The following is a 12,342-nucleotide window of genomic DNA, read 5'->3' as shown; positions in this document are numbered from 1 at the left end:
CAGTCTGCCTCCGAGGGACATGCTGAGGCAGGTGTCCCCTGGGGAGGTTGAGTGTGGGCTGGGGTGGGAGCTGGGGCTTGGTCGAGGGGCCCTGGGTCCCCCTGGGTCCTGACCCTGGCGTGGCTCATCTATAGTCTGTGGTGAGGAGCTGGGCATCTAGGACTGGTCCCTGTGGCCTGTGGAGGGGGTGCTGATGGAGCCTCTGTGGAGGGGAGGACCGACGGATGGACGTGGGGTGACCTGTGCCAGCCTGGGGGCTCTGTGCTCACTGTCCTGGTGAAGGCAGGGCGGCTGCTGGGCCTGGGCTCTGTGACTCACAGGCCTGGTCCCTCTGCCCCTGTGTGCACCCAAGCCTGTGGTTTCCTCCTCCCCAGGCCCAGCACAGCCCCTCTGGCTATGGATGTGCCTCCTCATTTAGAATCAGTCAGCCCCGGAGACCCCCTGAAGCACAGACCCCAGCGTGAGGGGCCCATCCCTCCAGGGCCAGAGGCTAGAGGTGAATGCCTCAGACTGAAAAGGGTGAGCTGCCAGGCCTGGGGTCAGAGGGTGGGCCCCCAGGCAGCAGGTGGTGCTGGGCCTGGTTGCTGCTATGAGGGGCATCACTGTGGTACCACCGTAGTTATAGACACTGTCTGATGCCCCATGACAATAACCAGGGCCTGGCCCCTGCAGGCGGGGCTGGGGGGAGGAGCTTCCTCAGGACGGGGAGGGCCCAGGGGCCATTAGGGCTGTGGAGGAGGCTTGGATCTGCCCTGGGACCAGGATGCATGCCCGTTGCTGCGGTGGGTGCCTGGAGGCCGCAGTCTGCAGCCCTGGGTGGGCTGGGACGGGAGAGGACGTGCCCAGAACGCCTGGGCTGGTAAAGGTGGATGCAAGGACTGTGGACTCCTTGTTCGTGGATGCCAGGACTGGGAGGCACTGGGGCAGGCTGGAGATGGAGGTGTGGGTCTGCTGCATTGCTGGGGCTTGAAACAGTTGCTCCAGGGTGGGAACAGCGGCATCGGGGGCCATGGGCTGGCCGGTGAGGAGCTGTCCGCTTGTGGGAGTCTGCGGTGGGCTGGCAGGGACCTGGGGCTCGGGCTCAGGTCCGAGGGGCACTGGATGGGGCCGGCAGTGGGGGAGGAAGGTAGTGGCTTCCAGACAGGCCCTGTGGAGGGGACAGTCCCCAACGCCACTGCCCTTTGCCTTTGCCTGCCCATCCGGGAGATTCGGGCTGAGCTTCGCTGCTGTAAGTCATGCAGTAGATGCGGTCCTACCCCAACCTCCCCCCTGCCCCACCCGCAGTTAAAATCCCTGCTGTCCTACAGCCAGTCTCCCAGGAAGGTCCACCCAGTGGGGGTGCCCCTGCTGGGAACAGAAGCCTGGACATGGGCAGGGGCAGAGTGTGTTTAGGAAGGCCCAAGATGTGCAGGAGAGGGCCGGAGCTAGGGGGCCACGTGGCTGGGAGCTGGATGAGGCCCTGGACAGCGTCCTTCCCCAGGAGCCTGGCGGGTACGGAGGGGAGCGCAGCTCTGGGCCCCTAGCAGGGCCTGGGCTGGGCTGGGTTAGGCTGGCTGCTCGGAGGGGCTTTCCCTGGAGGGCACTCACTGTGGGTGGGTTTCTAGCCTCCCGGCAACGACCAGAGCCCGCACCGCCCGTCTCCTGGGGGACAGGCCCCAGGAGCCCCCGCTGGCCCGTCCAGGATCAGGACCCATGTCCCTGAGGACGGCACGGGCTGTGAGGTGCCCCACTCCCTGAGAGCCTGTCCTGCCTCCAGTATCAGTGAGCTCCTACGCAGCCTAGTGTGGGCCTAGCTCCAGTGTCCACTCCTGCCAGCCCCGCAAGGGTCTCTGGGGGTCCTGCCCACTGGGAGTTTGCCCAGGGTAGACTCTGTCCTTCCTGCTCGGTTCCGCCGTGGTGTTGAGATCCCGTCTGTTTCTGCCAGTGGGGATTGTGCGGCCACCTCAGAGCCCTTTGAAGCCCCCAGCTGCGGGTGGATGTTGTACCTGGACACAAGCCCACAGGCCGAGCTGGCTGCCGGTGGCTCAGGAGGCCTAGGGTCCCGCTCTGGCCCTCAGGAGCCGAGCTGGAGGGCCCTGCTGCTCTGGCCGGTTTTTGCTGCTGGGTCTGTCACCGTGGGCATAGTCACTACCGTAGTAACACAGTAGAAAGTTCCCCGTCAAAAAGCCCCCGAGCGCGGCGGAGGGGCCCCTTCCCTGCCAGATCCCTAGGCGCCCAGCCTGGCGTGTCTGCACAGGTGTCCAGAGCTGCCCCACGTGGTGGGCAGCTGGTGTGGTCCGGCTGCCCTGTCTCCCCAGGGACACCTGCTGCAGGGGCGGGTGGAGACTGAGCTTCCACGGGCGTGGGCACAGGGGGTGTGGGTGGTGGCCCGGGGTCTCACACACTCTCGGGGTGTGTGCTCACATCTGTGGCCCAGGCCACGGGGAGAGTGTCCACTTCGGGGATACTGTGTCTGCAGCATGTCTCCAGGGTCGCTGGGGGCCTCCTGGTGAGGCCAGGTTTGGACGAGGCCAAGGGGACCACAGAGCATGGGATGGATGGACCAGCCAGACCCGTCGAGGGGCACGTGGGTCTATCCGTCCTCCCAGAAGAAACGTTTCCCAAATCAGGTTCAAACAGCCGTCCCTGAAAGGGGGAGTCCCGCCCACCTTCCCGGGTCCCACGGGGCAGGCCCCCAGTCTGCTTGGGGAACAGGTGCTGTGGGGTGACGTGGGGTTGGGGTGATGTGGGGTGTGGTGGGGTTTAAGTGATGTGGGGTGTGGGGTGACGTGTCCGGGTAGCCCAGTGGCTATAGGGTGGAGCAGGGCCCGCTCACCAGGGCAACCCCTGTGCTGTCCCTGCCCAGACAGGCAGGTCTGGCTGAGGTTTGGGGTGGCTTCCGCTGGTGGGTTTCAGGGTCTGATGGAGTCAGCAGGCAGGGTCCTGGCGCGGCGTCCCGGAAGCCCTGTTCCTTCCGTTGTGCCTGCTGCGGGTGGGTTTGGGTTACAGGCTGCACTGCCCTGGTGACACCATATGCATGGTGATGTGGCCCCACTCAAAATCCGGGGGAAGGCGTCCCTGCTGCGCTGTGAGCAGGGCCACAGCTGGGACCCCCCGGGATGGGGTTTTGGATGGGTGCTGTAATGCTGTGGTAGCACAGCTACTCCCGATACAGTAGTCACCACAGTGACACAGACCCGCCTCCAATCCTTCTTCCCAGGGGGGCTGCGGGGCTGGAGGGGGAGGAGCCTGGGATGCCCAGGGCTGATCCGAGGGCAGAGGCGGAGCCCGGGGAAACTCCTTGCCAGAACACGGCACTAGGCGGCCGCCCATGCCACATGGTGGGGCGTTGTGAGGGGTCACTCTGGGGCCAGCAGGTGGTTCCCACCCGGGGAGGCTGGAGCGGACAGGGGTCAGTCCTGTTGCCGCTGAGCCTTGCACTCGGGGTCTGAGTTGTGCTCAGACCCGCGAGGGCGTCTGGCTCTGCCTCACCGGCCCCTCTCTGGCTGTCTCCCTTTGCCATCTGCCTGTGGACCCATCTACCTTAGAGCCACCTGGGATTGTGCCATTGTGGTGACAGGCCTCAGTGACCAGCCACTGCCAGAGCACCTGCTGTCCTCGGATGCAGTTTCAATTCCCCCTGGTTCTAGCAGGACCTGGGGCACATGCAGGTGAGGAAGTGCAGGTGTGGGGAGGCCCAGGTGCAGGGGAGGCCCAGGTACAGAGGCCCAGGGGAGGCCTAATCCTGGTTTAAGTCTTAGTTCAATGAGCTGGACGGAATTTGCCCTCCTCGAGGGCCCTTCATGTTAGTATGAAAACCGGCCTGCGTTGCTCTTTTTGGGCTCTTTGGAGCATGATTCACTTACAGAGTCCAGGAGCAGGTCTGCGTGGCAGTGACCGCGTCTGTGGAAGTCTGAAGCCCCGTCCACGAAGCCATCTGGGCCGGGGATGTCGGGTCTCTGGACAGCTCCCACCGCGGTGTCCACCTGCTGAGCCGTCTGGCTAAGCTTTGTTGCTAGGAAAGGAAACGTGACGCCTATTCTGTGCTAACAAGTGCATTCTGCTGGGTCGTCCCCAGCGTGAGCTGCTGCGATACCCTAGTGGGCGAGTCCACACCTGCACCTGGCGCCTGCCCCACCCGAGCCACAGGAACAGCAGTCATTTGGGGGAGCAGGGGTGTGGACATGCCCTCAGCCGACCACTGAGCCTCCAGTGTCCCAGGTCCCCTCCTGGGGCCGGAGAGGGCAGGGCCGTGGCCCCAGGAGGCCTGGCAGCTTTGCGGGGGTGGGGCGCACATTTGTACAGCAGATGAAGGATGCTGGGGCGGGGCACGTGGTGGTGGGCTGAGTGCTCGCTGTGAGGGCTGCAACCTGGTGCCTGTCTTCACGTGGTCCTCAGCACCCACCCCGCGGGGCTGTTGTTATTACTGTTATGACTATGCCACTGTGCGGTGGGTGTGCTGAGGCCCAGGCCTCCACACATCTACCTCCCCCCTGCTCCCTGCTGGTAGAGGTCGCTGGGATGAGAAGGAGGGGACGGAGCTGGGTGGCATCTGGCCAGATGCACGTGTTCAGGGGCCGTGTGGATGGTGCAGTTTGAGGTCCACCCTGGTCCATGAACCCTGGGCTGGTGGCCAGTGCCCACCGGTTCCCCACTGGGACCACCACGGGGTCTGGGAGAGCGGCCTCTCCCCTCATGTCCTCCAGGCCACTTCTGGAGCCATGGCAGACAGCGTCGTGGGATGGCAGCTCTCCCGGCATCCGAGTAGCCCCTCTGCCTGACATCTCGGCCCCAGGGTTAGGGTGGGCTTTCCTGTGGGGCTGTAGCCTGACGAGGGAGCCCCTGGCCGTCCCTGGCCCATGTCCAGCCACAGCAGCCACAGTGCTGGGCCCCAGAGACCAGGGTGCCCCATACTCCTCCTAATTTTGAGGAGTGGTCTTGGGGGAGTGAGGGGGACAAAGTTGGGGAGCCCCTTCTGGAACGTTCCTCCTCCCCAGCTCCTCCCCCTCACCCCTGGGACTCTCACCTCTTGGAGCCATGGTGGTGTCGGGTAAGCATTTCTGGAAACTTCCATCTCTGAGCTTTAGAAACCATTTGTGGATTTTAAGGGCTTTGATCCCCAGGAAAGGTGGAGAAATAAGTCAGCCAGGCCAAGTGCTGAGGACAGACGAGCCTGCAGGCGCAGAAGCCTCTCCTGCAGCCTCCTCGCTGTGAAACACGTGTTCTTGTGTGCAAGAACACATCTGACGACGGAGCAGGCACACGTGCCCTCTCCCACGGGCACACAGCCGTGTCCGTGGTGCTGTCCTCAAGAAGCGGCAGGACGTAGTCGGAAGGAGAAAGCGCGCATCCGTGCCTGGTCCATGGGTCGCCCACAGGAAGCCTGCTCGCCCCAGACCTGCAAGGGTCCCAGCCTCCCTGGCTGCCGGTGGGCAGCCCTGTGGGGTGGAGGGTGGTTAGGGGCTTTGGCTGCATCCTGCGTCCCTGCGCTCAGGGGTCCTGGGCGCCCCTGTGGTCTCATCCTGGTGGTCCATGTTCCGCTGTGTCCAGGAGCTCGGACTGGGGCTTCATGGACATTCTGCAGCTGGGCCCTCCCAAAGAGCTGGCAGTGACCGGGGGCTGCTGAGGGGGCAAAGGTTAGGCTCGCTGATGCTCTGCCCTCGGCAGAGACCAGTCAGACCCCTCCCCAGCAGAGCAGACTGCACTGGGCCTTGGCCTGAGGGGGGTGGGGGGGTGGCTGCTGCCCCAGCTCCCTTCTCGGTGCGACAAACCGTCTGAGGCCTGTCTCTCTTGGGTCACATCACAACTTGCATCTGCTCTCCTGGCCTCTGTGTTCATGTGGGGGCTGGGGACGGTGCCGCTTGGTGCCAGCCTCCCTCAGGCAGTCCTTGAAGGGCCCCTCTGCCAAATACACGTGTCCTTTCCCAACTCCGGCCTCCCCGGGAGTGCTGGCCCCTCACCCTCGCCAGGTTAGGCGCTCAGGAGCACAGCCTGCGTTGCTGGCTCCATGAGCACAGGCTCCAGGACGTGATGCAGGGCCCCCTGGTCTAGGGGAGCACTCACTCTGGTTCTCGTCGCTTCACCAGGGCGGACAAAACACTTTTTCCTGCACCTCCCTCCGCACCAGTTACAAGCCCCGTGCCTGCCAGTGGTTCAGGCCCAGAGCTCTTCGTCATCCCCAGCTGGGCAGGGGCCCAGGCGAGGCTCAGTGACAGATGCCTGCCTGCTGCTGGGAAGGACATGGCTTCCTCAGTGCCCCCAGGATGTCAGCTCGACTCTCTGGATCTTCGCTTTGCCCCAACGGCGTGGTGGAAATGTGTCTAGTCCTGAGAGGGGGAGCCCAGCCCCGAGAGGGGTGCTCTGATCCCAGGAAGCAGTGTCTGGCCCAGAGAAAAGGATCCAGAAGCATCCAGGGCCACACCCTGCACGTCGCTTGGCTGAGGGCCCCTCCTTGTGTCCTCAGAGCTGGAGGGGTGGTGTCCTCTCTCTCCTGTAAGGATGTTGTGATGACATTTAGGGCTTTGATAATAATCCAGGAGAGCCTCCCCATCTTGTGACCTTAACTAAATTCATCTGCACAGACCCCTTCTCCATATAAGGTGACAGTCACAAGCTCTGGGAATAAGGACCTGGATATTTTTTGGGGGCCACTTGTGAACCCTTCACTCCACCCACTCAATGGGCATTTATGGAACACTGACTGGAAGCCAGACCCGCCTTCTGGGACACGCCAGTGATTGGTGGATTCCAGAAGCTTCTGCTGCTTCAAGTTTAGAACTTGAGCCCCAGGACTCACCAGGTATCACTTGGTAGACGACAGGCAGGTGACAGCCTCTGTCCTGCTCAGGCTTGATCTGCCAGGGCATCACAGCCCAGGGACAGCCCAGGGCTGATACAGTTCCTGGCTGCCTCTATCTGACCCTGGGTGGGTTTGAGGGCCTCTCCATCCCTCTGGGCCCCAGGTCCTTCCACCCCAGGGTCCTGGCCCCAACCCAGCTGGTCACCTGGGGATTTGGATTTTGTGTCACCCCCTGGCTTGGGTCACCTGGTCCACCTGGCCTTCACACATCTCCTCCACCTGGGACAGAGGCACCCTCACCCTTCCTCTCTGAGCTGTCAGCCCACACAGCCTTCCCTGGGCTGTGATGCTAAGCCCCCCATGTCCAGGCCTGTGCAGGGAACTTTGCTGTCAGTGGGTCTAGGGATGTGCCCCGTGGGGCTGCAGGTGGCAGTGAGGACAAGGTGGGAGGCAGTGGGTGCAGGTGCCTGTGGGTCTGTGGCCGCCCTCTGCACCTGCATCCACTCCCTTGTCACCTCCATTTTTAGGGGGACAGGCAATGCAGGTGAGTGCTTGGAGCTTGGCTTTCCCTAAAGCCAAGCCCTAAGTTACACACCAGAATCTTCCGCACCACTGTGTGTGACAGACCTCAGACACTGTGGCCTGGGTCCGTTGATGACAACTTTCTTGTTCTGACCCTGCTTAGCCCTTCAGCCTTGTGGGGTCCCAGCTTGTGGCTACCTGGGGTCAGTGGGCCTGGCCTCCCGGCTGCAGAGATGCCACTGACCACCTACACTTCCCCACAGTTAGCGAGCCCAGCCGCCCACCTGTCCCCACTCCGTGGGCACACCCACTTAGGTCATCCAGTAACTGGCATGGCTGCTGTCACACCCTGTCAGGTGAGACCCTCACCAGCCCTCCCTGGGGCCTAGGAAACGCAGGTGTGGGCTGGCCTCCTACATTGAGCTCTGTTGAGCTCGGTGGTTTCTCGGGACTGGTATTCTCCCCGTAGACCCAGGCCTGCCCCGAGGTTGGGGTCCTGCAGACCCAGAGGGAGGACCCCTCAGAGCACCCCCCCCACCCCCAGACTGGGGCAGCTGCATCCCTGGGCGAGGTCCCCAGCCTCAGACAGAGGACCCTGGGGAGCCCCGGGGGGACTGGTGCTGCAGGGGCGCCTTCTGGCCTTCCCCTGAGGAGTCCCTGGGGTCTCTAACATGGTGGGTCTTCAGGGAGCTGTGCCTGCCCAGCCTGCATGTCCTGACCACACTTCCCCGGTCCCTGGGCCACACCTTTTCTAAGGGACGGCCCCGCCCCAGCTCTGTGCCTGTGGTGGGTCACCAGTGTGAGGACCCTTGTCTTGTCCACCCACCCAACAGGCCTGGGCAGCCCTGCTGGGGCACCTGGCCCCCGTCTTTCCTGTTGGGAGACAGAGATGCAGCAGAGAGAGACCATGGGTGGCTGCAGAGCTTATATTTTGGGGGCCCACAGGAGGGAGCTCGGGGGGGGGGGCACAGGAGGGAGCTCACAGGGGGGCCCATAGGAGGGAGCCCACGGGGGGGGGGCACAGGAGGGACCCCACAGAGTAACCCACAGGAGGGAGCCCACAGGGGGGCCCACAGGAGGGGGCCCACAAGAGGGAACTCACAGGGGGGCCCACAGCAGGAGCCCATAGCGGGGAGCCCACAGGGGGGCCCACAGGAGGGAGCCCATGGGGGGTCCCATAGAAGGGAGCTCACTGAGGGGCTCACAGGAGGGGACCCACGGGGGAGGGGCCCATAGCTGGGAGTCCATAGCGAGGAGCCCATGAGGGGGCCCATAGGAGGGAGATCACAGGGGGAACCCACAGCAGGAGCGCATAGCAGGGGGCCCACAGCGGGGAGCCCACGGTGGAGGGGCCCAAAGGAGGGAACTCACAGAGGGGGCTCACAGTGGGGGCCCACAGCAGGGGGCCTATAGCAGGAGCCCACAATGGGGACCCCACAGTAGGGTGTAGACGGCTTGTTGCCCAGAGCACCTTGGCGTGTATGAATGTGTGCATGGGTGCGTGCATGCCGTTCCAGCTCACAGTGAGTGAGCGGCTCCCTGGTGGCTTCTCGGCATCACAGGCCCAGGGGTATGTCTGTTGGCTCCACAGTCAGCTTCAGCCACCCCCTTGCTGCCTGGGGGCCAGGACTCCAAGAGCATCCTGGCTGCAGGGCTCCCGACCCAGGGCCTCTTCTGAGCCCAGGCCCGTCACACACGGCCATCCCATGTCGCTGTCCTGAGACCACCAGCCAAGGTGCCTCACTTCAATCCAGCTACTGAGCCTGGGAGAGCCCCCACCTTTACAGATGTGCCGAGTACAGCGGCCCTGATACCGAGATGAAGGCCTTGGAGACCCAGGGCACTCAGCCTCGGGTGGAGGCTCAGGGACCTGGTTGTTTTGGCCGCGGTGCCTCCTGGGGGGTCTGCCTCACCAGCCGCAGGGGGTAGAGACACCTGGGTGGTCCTGCTCTGTGGAGAGGACCTGAGCCTGGAGGCCTCACCCTGTCCAGGGCCCTGGCTCCCCCACCTCCTGGCTGTCAGCCAAACTGCCCGCGGGATTTAGTTTATTTGCTGTTCCCTTGTGTGGCTGTTGAATCAGGAAGGAGAGAGGGGCCAGCAATGCACTGGCTCACAGACCCTCGGCCTCTGTCCCTGGGCAAATAAGTGCACAAAGGAACCTTGAGTAACCCTTAGCGCTTTGCCAAGTCCCTACGTGCAGGATTCCAGGCAGGCTTGCTTTTAGGAAACCTGCGTGTGTCACGTCCACATGGATGACGCGTGGGGGAAAGAACATGTGACATGTTCAGAATACAGAGAAGCAGCCAAAGGCCTTAAATAACTTAATGAGGTTTCCTTGTAACACAAAAGCCAATCAGATTTTTAATTGAGAAGTGATGTGTTCTCTTTCGGACACACGAGTTTGCAGCCCATCGTTTGCTTACCTCCGTGTGCCATCGGAACCGTCATTATTATCCTGTGAGCCGAAGCGGCACAAACGGGTTGTCAGAGCAGATGCTGGTTGGTTGCTGGGTCATGTGAGCTTCTGAGGTGAGTTTGCTTTTACTTCCAACATTATCTTGTTTGGGATATAGCTCACCCAGCTACTGTGAGCTTGGGAAGGACTGGGTGTCCCAGCCACACACAGGGCGGGGGTCCTGCTTAATGCTCCTCCCACACACGCACTTCTTTCTTTAAAATATTTTTTAAATTTAAAGTTTATTTATTTTTTTTGAGAGGGAGAGAGAGAGAGACACACATGAGAGGGAGCATGGGAGGGGCCGAGAGACAGGGAGACGGAGAATCCCAAGTAGGCTCCACTCTGTCAGCACAGAGCACAATGTGGAACTCGAACTCACAACCATGAGATCATGACCTAAGCCGAGATCGAGTCAGATGCTTAACCCACTGAGACCCCCAGGGGCCCCCCACATGCTCACTTCTTTGGGGTTTATGTCCTCCAATAATGCCAGAAAGACTCGTGGGGAAGAAATAGCTGGGGTCAGAGGCTGTGGCCAGCCTGGTGGTGCTCATGGGCTGGTTTGCGTCTCTACACACTGCTCTATGCATTGACACAGTCACACACAGCATGCATGTGCCACACTGGGTATTTTTGTGCATAAACGGGACACACACACACACGTATGTGTGACTTGTTTTTCCCATGTAGGAGCGTCCCTTAGAGCTCCTTCAGTGCGGTGTCCCTGTGAGCAACAGCACATCTCTCTAACCTGTTCCTTTGAATGGTCCGTGCTATCAGGCTGGGTGTGGCATCATTATTACTTGGACCATACGCACTGTTTTCATTTTCCGGCTGCTCTTGTGTATTTTACCATCCGTAGGACGTATTTGTATTACACTGAATATACAGGTTACCGAAACAGGATTGTCTGCCTCTGTGGTAGGAAGTTTTCCCACTGAGGATGATGAGGTGGTCCCTATTCATGCTTTCTGTGCCCCTGATCTACTGAACCCTTGCTGATCTCCCAGGACCTGTGAGAGACTGGGCCCCCAGACCCACAGCCTGGCATCAGAAGGCAGCACAGCTAGGCTCTTTCCTCCCCCGTATATCAGCACCAGAGGGAAGACTCCTGGAAAAGAGGGTGAGTGGGACAGGAGCTGGGAATGGGGCCCCACAAGCAATTAGGGGCCAGGCTGAGACACTCCATTTCCCCAGAGACGACCAGGGCTGGTGGGGGGAGCTGGTGGGGGCTCACTCTCATAGCAGCCTGTCTGGAGACCCTTGTTGTCTCCAGGGGTTCAAGAGCTCAAAGCTGGCAGGGCAGCCGGGACACCATCCCGGGGGACCCCACCCCAGCCTGCCTCCCACCCTCCAGGCAACACCTGTCACAATAGGCATGCCACAGTGGCAGGGATGCAAACGCGCCAGTGGAACAGACGCCCCGCCTGAACAGTACATGGTCCACAGCCTGCAAAAGTACCCCAGGCCTGACACTCAACTAGAGATGTAGTGGATGAAACCTCCAGGATGCAGTAAAACAGTGCCCATCATTCCAGCAATCAAGACAATCTAACCTGAGGAAAAAAACAGTCAAATGACAGCAACAGTCAGGTGAATTCCATGTTGCAATTATATGGCGATGTTTTAGAGCCGGAGAGCCAACTGGTGGTCGCCAGAGTGGAGGTGGTGGTGGTGGTGGGGTGGGGGGAGGCGGGGACAGGTGACAGGGATGGAGCAGGGTGGTGTAGGGAGGTGCTGAACCACTGCGCTCACTCCTGAAACTAATGGGACACTGTACGTTAACTACACTTCAGTAAAACACACACACGAGGTGCCTCAAAAATTAATCACAAATTTTATTGAAGCAAATGAAAAAAATCAGAAAATGGAAGCAAAGAAGTAGAATCTATAAAAAAGAATCAGAACTTACAGAACAGGAAAACACAGTCTGTGCTGGGCGGACACTAGAGCAGAGACGGAGTGCCCAGTCGGCGGACTTGGGGATGGGACGGTAGAAACGACAGAGAGGAACAGACTTCCCAGAGCAGCCTGGTGGGGACCTGAGGCAAGAACAGAGGTGTCACCCGGTAGCACTGGAGCCCCAGAAGGAGGGAAGGCAGTGGGCGGGAAGACTGAGGAAATAATGACTGAGAAGTTACCACATTTGGTGAAGGGTACAAACTTCCAAAAAGCAAAACCGGATAAGCTCGAAGAAATTACGACAAGACGTTTCACAACGAAGCCTTTGCAAACCAGAGTCCAAGGAGTGGTCTCGAAAGCAGTGAGAGAGAAAGGACATGTCACCTGGGGAGGGTTTCCCATCTGAGGCCGTGGGGGCCACGAAGAGGCTGCACAGGCTTCCCAAGTGCTGGACGTAGAAGGGCTGCTAGTTGTGGGCACCACATCCAGGGAACACGGCCTCTGGGAGCAGAGGGAAGTAGGCATGTGCACGTGTGAAAAGACACTACAGGAATTGCTTGCAGACGTTTCCGTGAGGACCGGCTTTGTGACGTGTTATGTAGCGTTCCTCAGACAGTCGGCAAATCAAAGGAGAAAGACTCAAGGGGCTTCATGGAGGAGCAGTGGTGAGACCGGGGGTGTC

General features: G+C 60.9%; 2 long non-coding RNA genes across 3 annotated transcripts; both read left to right on the top strand.

The window, feature by feature from the left end:
* The first annotated feature begins 2,958 nt into the window (after positions 1-2,958).
* Positions 2,959-6,595, top strand: LOC147579624 (uncharacterized). Its single transcript, XR_015251960.1, has 2 exons — positions 2,959-3,650; positions 6,066-6,595. It is a non-coding gene; the product is annotated as an uncharacterized LOC147579624 (long non-coding RNA).
* A 1,829-nt stretch (positions 6,596-8,424) lies between these two features.
* On the top strand, positions 8,425-11,402 carry LOC147579623 (uncharacterized). 2 transcript variants are annotated; one of them, XR_015251959.1, is made up of 3 exons: positions 8,425-9,829; positions 10,769-10,881; positions 11,116-11,402. It is a non-coding gene; the product is annotated as an uncharacterized LOC147579623 (long non-coding RNA). The 2 variants fall into 2 exon arrangements; XR_015251958.1 differs by having other exon boundaries at positions 8,425-10,881.
* The last annotated feature ends 940 nt before the right edge of the window (positions 11,403-12,342 follow it).

Source organism: Puma concolor, chromosome B3, assembly GCF_028749965.1.
Source record: "Puma concolor isolate L17-30 chromosome B3, mPumCon1.1.hap2, whole genome shotgun sequence".
Lineage (NCBI taxonomy): Eukaryota > Metazoa > Chordata > Mammalia > Carnivora > Felidae > Puma > Puma concolor.
The sequence above is the reverse complement of the archived record's forward strand: the minus strand, read 5'-3'. Positions and strand labels throughout refer to the sequence as shown.